Source organism: Gambusia affinis, linkage group LG07 (genome assembly GCF_019740435.1).
Source record: "Gambusia affinis linkage group LG07, SWU_Gaff_1.0, whole genome shotgun sequence".
Lineage (NCBI taxonomy): Eukaryota > Metazoa > Chordata > Actinopteri > Cyprinodontiformes > Poeciliidae > Gambusia > Gambusia affinis.
The window spans coordinates 7,385,749-7,390,972 of NC_057874.1; positions in this window are offsets into that span (position 1 = coordinate 7,385,749).

Below are 5,224 nucleotides of genomic sequence, written 5' to 3' on the forward strand. Positions count from 1 at the left end.
CAACAAACTGCATCCCTTTTCCTCCTATGTGTCATGACCTGAAAAGTTCAGAATGGCCTGTCGCTCACTCAGAAAAACAGGTGTGCCCCAAACACACAGAATCTATTCCCTATGAGACCACCCAAGCAGCTGCTCTGTGTGTGTGTGTGTGTGTGTGTGTGTGATGGTGGGGGGCACTTCAGGCATTATCGAACTCTGCCACAGAGTCTGTCATGTGTCCTTGAAAGTGTGAGTGAAGGGCGATGGATCCAGGTGGAGCGAGCCAGGAGGGATCTCCCAGCTCGCCGCCGCCACTTTGTTGCTCCACCAAGACGGCAAATTGACAGCTGTTTCTCTGCTTGAAAGAGTTGTTTGGATAATTCCTGTTTTCGCTCTCTCTGCTGAAGCTCTGTGAAGTGACTCATGAAGAACAGTAGGCGATGCAGTCGTGTTAATCCACTGGCGTGCATGCAGAAATAAACTGCCAGGAACTTTTAGTACAGTGGGAACTGTTACCATCTTGTTTTGAGTTTCAGTTGCTTTTATAATGACGTTTTTTGCCACTGCTGAAGTTGTTTTTACCCAAGTCTTTTTATTTTTTATTATTATTATATGGAAAAATGCACTTCTAATAAATATCCTCTCATTTCATTCACATAGATTTGGTATTTTGTATTTGGTTTGTGGGCAGACACTTTCTACCAAAACAAACAAAAGAAGGAAATACCTCATATATGCAATTCTAACTAGTAATTTGTAACCTTGGTTAAAATGATCAAAAGCAGCTCACAAAATGTACTTCCTAGATTGGCCAACAAGGCTAATAATGTGTTAAACTTGTTACCTGCTGCTAAAGAAGGCGTCTTCTGTACAAATCTACTCAAAAAACTAAACATTTCTGCACTTAAAAATGTGATAAATCACAAAAAATATGGCAGAAATGTTATCCACCATTAAAAGTTGTAAAGATATTTAAACTGATTAAATAAAAGTACACTGAAAAAGTTTTTTTTTTCCCCATCATGAGTGAACGTTCAGACGTCAGATCGTAATCTGATCGTGACCGACGTTTGGCGAACATCAGATCCGATGGTTTGCCATTCAACTTTCTTGCTACGTTCGGTGGACATGGCCTGAAATATTTGCTTGCTTGCTGGGTTTTGTCATCAGAAAAGCTGATCCTGATTCCGTTCATCTAAAGAGACAGCTTGTTTGGTTATTTTTGGGGGGGGGGTTTCAGGACCTAGTTCTTTGAAGCTATCAGTAATAGCTGGATGGTGAATCTGTAGGCAGAAAGGATCTCTGCTATCAGTCTTTTTTTTTTAAATGCATCTACCCACTGCTGACTCTGGGTTTGATTTGATGCAAAGTGAAATACAGTGCTGTTTTTCAAAGGATAATTGATGGCAGCAGTATGTCTACAAACATGGAAACTTTATTATTAAGCCTCCCCGAGGCTGTGCTCCAGCATCCCGCTCTACAAGCACGGCAAGCCGAGGCTCGAGTTATACTGGGAAACTACAGCGTGAGCGCAGGTGAGTTTGTGTTTACGTCGACCTTGATGACTCTGCGGCTTTATGTGCTTCCACACGTGATGATCCACTGCAAACATTCGGAAAGAAAACACGCTGCCATGTTTTTCTGCCTTCTGACCTTGCTCTGCTCGCTGGAGCTCATTACTGAGGGGGGTGGATGGCAGTGCAATGGGTGGCAGGGAAAATCAGACATGACCCTCAGATTTCTGGAGCCGACATGAAAGCGCCACGCCATCAGGAGAGACGGAAGAGGGGGGAGGAGGCAGAGCTGTCCACAGCCTCAAACGGGGAACATACTGGTTTGCATAATTTAAGGTTAATGAGGAAACAAGCGCTGATTAATCTCACTCGTTTTAGCACAGTTGGATTTGCTCTAACAGAGTGCTTTTTGTTACTATTAATCATCAAATAAAGTGTTTTAACAACAGGAAAATTCAACTTTTTATTTACTGAATTTAAAATATTTTGATTATCTCTCTTTTTGCTTTGTTATTTATCTGGACAACTTCTTCATTTTTTTGTTTTAATATACTGGATATGACTGATATTGTTAAGACAGGAAATAAGTACCACGGTATTTAGCATGTGGTGCAACAATGTGACATTTGAAAACAGAAATTTTATAGTCTTATAAACATACTATGAGTTGCAAAGGTATAAAAGTGTCTGAGCAGAATTAAAGAGTGAACACTTTGCATCAAATACTCAGTATTTTAACTTCCCCTCTATCTACTATCTGTGAATCTATACCTTGACTAGATTAGGTAAGGCCAGATGACATGGCGATGACGGCCTCGAAATAGCTTTTGTCACCAATGACGGTGTTATTGCATTTAAACGCCCACAATGAACTGATTATGTCTAAAAAAAAAATTTGCACAATCGCTACAGTGATACAAAACATGCTATTTCAGTCGTTTGGTAAAATGGGAGCCTTGACATGTGGGCATCAGAATAACAATGCTGGTCGACATCAAACCAGAAACCACAATGTCCAAACTGAACGTTAGCAGAATATCTGTGTTTTAAATTACAGTTTCTCTCCTAAGTGGTTATTTCTACCCAAACAGCCTCGTTACAGAGTTCTGTTAAATCCCACTGTTTGGTGCTGGTTTGTTAAAGCTTCACAAACTCAAATTGTCAGGACGTTTTCCTTGGCTGAACATCTTGCCAGTCTTCTGTCGGATCGCTTCTGCTGTGTTCCTGGTTCACTTTTAACGTTCGTACTTTCTAAGTTGCTTGTCAATTTCAGACATGGAAGTGAAAGTAATTATTGTGAGCAATAGCTGAGTGAGAAAAGTTGAGGTGGAAAAAAAAAAAGGATGGGGTGTAATTGTCTATGTCGCAAAAGCAAATGATTAAAGTCACATAAAGGAGCAGCCAGCAGAACTGTTTGTGTGACACTTATTACATGACCTGGCGGTTCAAAAGCTCCTATAAGGCATGCTGTGCTTTACATGTAGTATGACAAACAGCACAGACCTGATGTGTGGGGACATGATTTGTGCCAAAACACACAGTACCTTGACTTTTAATGAGTGCTGTGGAGGCAGAGGCAGCCTTTGGCCTCCTATCTCTCAGTTATCCTCACAGAGGTAATTGAGCAGAGGGACACATCGTTCTCTTCTCCCCCAGCCACATCCCCCTCACTCTCTACCCGCCCCCCCATCCCATGCCTAATCACACCTCTATTTGCATGGAGAGCACTAAGAATCAGCCTCAATATCGCCGCACTGCCTTGAAAGATGAGTTTTTAATCTGCGAGAGGAGATGAGTTTCTGACCCGCACCTGTTTGTTTCCACAGTTTCTTTTTCCTGTCGTACCAAAGTGACCCGCGGGTAAATTTGCGGAGGCAGGATAGCTGCTCGCCTCCCTAAGTACTGTCATTGTGCATTTATTAATATCCCCATATCTGACATGGCGGAGAAAATGGTTCTTGGCGATAAAGGGCACTTGTCTTGGTGGGTGAGACCGTCTAACAGGCAATCAGCTGGGCTGACAGCGAGTGTCAGCCAGTGTGTGTGTGTGTGTGTGTGTGTGTGTGGGCGTGTGCATGTAGATGTTTTTGTGCAAGCTGCTAAGAGGGCTGCAGTCTTTCGGAGAAGGTGGGTTTTTATTCTTCTCCCATTGCCCTCTATTGACCCACGTAATGGAGAATTGCACAAGGGGAAGTGTTTGAAATATTCCTTGGATGTAGGTAATGTGTTCATCTGGAGGAGTGGGACATTTTTCATCCATCTATAGCCTAACATATACTGTTTTATATGTAAAAATGCCAACACATCTACCTTTAAAAGTCTTGAACGATTAACAATGCGCCGCTAATGTTGAGGAAAAAGCCTCAGATGAGTAAAGAGAGCGTCTCAGTCTCTGTAAGGAAGTGGCTTCAGTAAGACGCGTTTGAGAGAATTGGATTTCTAGGGTCAGAGTGAGGAACTTTAGGTGGAATGAAGGGAAAATGTGTTTCCACTAAACTAAAATAATGTGATTTCTTTAGAATTTCTTAGATCTCTAAATTTCTAATGAAGCAATATTGTGTTTCTGTTGTGGATGACGAAGTGTATTTCTCTTAGATGTAGATCAAACAGTCGTTTGGAGGGTTCGGTCACCTTTCTTAACTTTATAATGACACTTTAGACTTTACCGTATGGTTTGCAACACAACATCCAGATACAGGTTTTATCGCAGACCCACTGGTTTGTCATCCCAATATAAGCTAGCAGCTATTAGCTCACTATAGGTAATGCTACAGACGACCCAGGGACACCAAGTGGCACAGCCACTGAGGTCAAGGGGACAACACTGGTCTGCCGGTAACAAATGATGAAGAATTCAAGTATGTTTACATGAAAAACAAAGCAAAGTATGATCAGTAACATAGTGAATGTGATGTAAAAAGACATGTAGCTTTCATTGTTACACACTGCAAGTGTATTTTTTTTTTAATCTTGTTTTACCTTAATGCTGGCAACTGGCCAGAACAATAGGAAAAGTGGGGGATGACCAAGCTGTGTTAAATTAAATTAATGTTCATAAACCAATCTGCTTCCTAATGAATCAAGATGAAAATGATCTATGAATCCCGCAAACCAGCCATGGCATTAATGTCCTTTCTCAGAGCAAATTAAACTCTGCTCCTCAACTTCGTTAGAGTCATTCTGTTAACGCAGCACTGAGTGACTCTGTGTCAGAAGTGCTGCTGCTACATCTGTTTCGAAAATATCACTTTAAAACGACCGATTATTTACTATAACACAGCTACATTTTGACCATGGTGGCATCAAGGAGAAAACATCTGGTTAGTTGAAGCAACTGCAACATTTCACAGTTTAATGAATCTTCAGATAAAAATTTGCGTTATTTCCACCCACTGCTATATTGTACATACGAAAAGACGGTTCAAAGAAATTTGACCGAAGGTGAAGGAAGGTCAATTTAAAAAAATAAAATTATACTTACAAACTGACACACTGTCGCTGCACTGCCCTCTGAGAGCAGGAAGGCAAGTGGGTGAGATGACTTCTTGCACCCCATGGAAACACTTTAAAATAATAAGTGTTGGAAATGAGAGATTTTATTTAATAAACTTATACTCCAGCAAACCTACTCCAAGCCATCTGACAAATTTTTTTTAAAAAGAGCTCTTGTAGTGAGCGCGTGTGTTCGCTTTCTGTCATTAAAGCAAACTTGATAATTTTCTTGTTCTGAC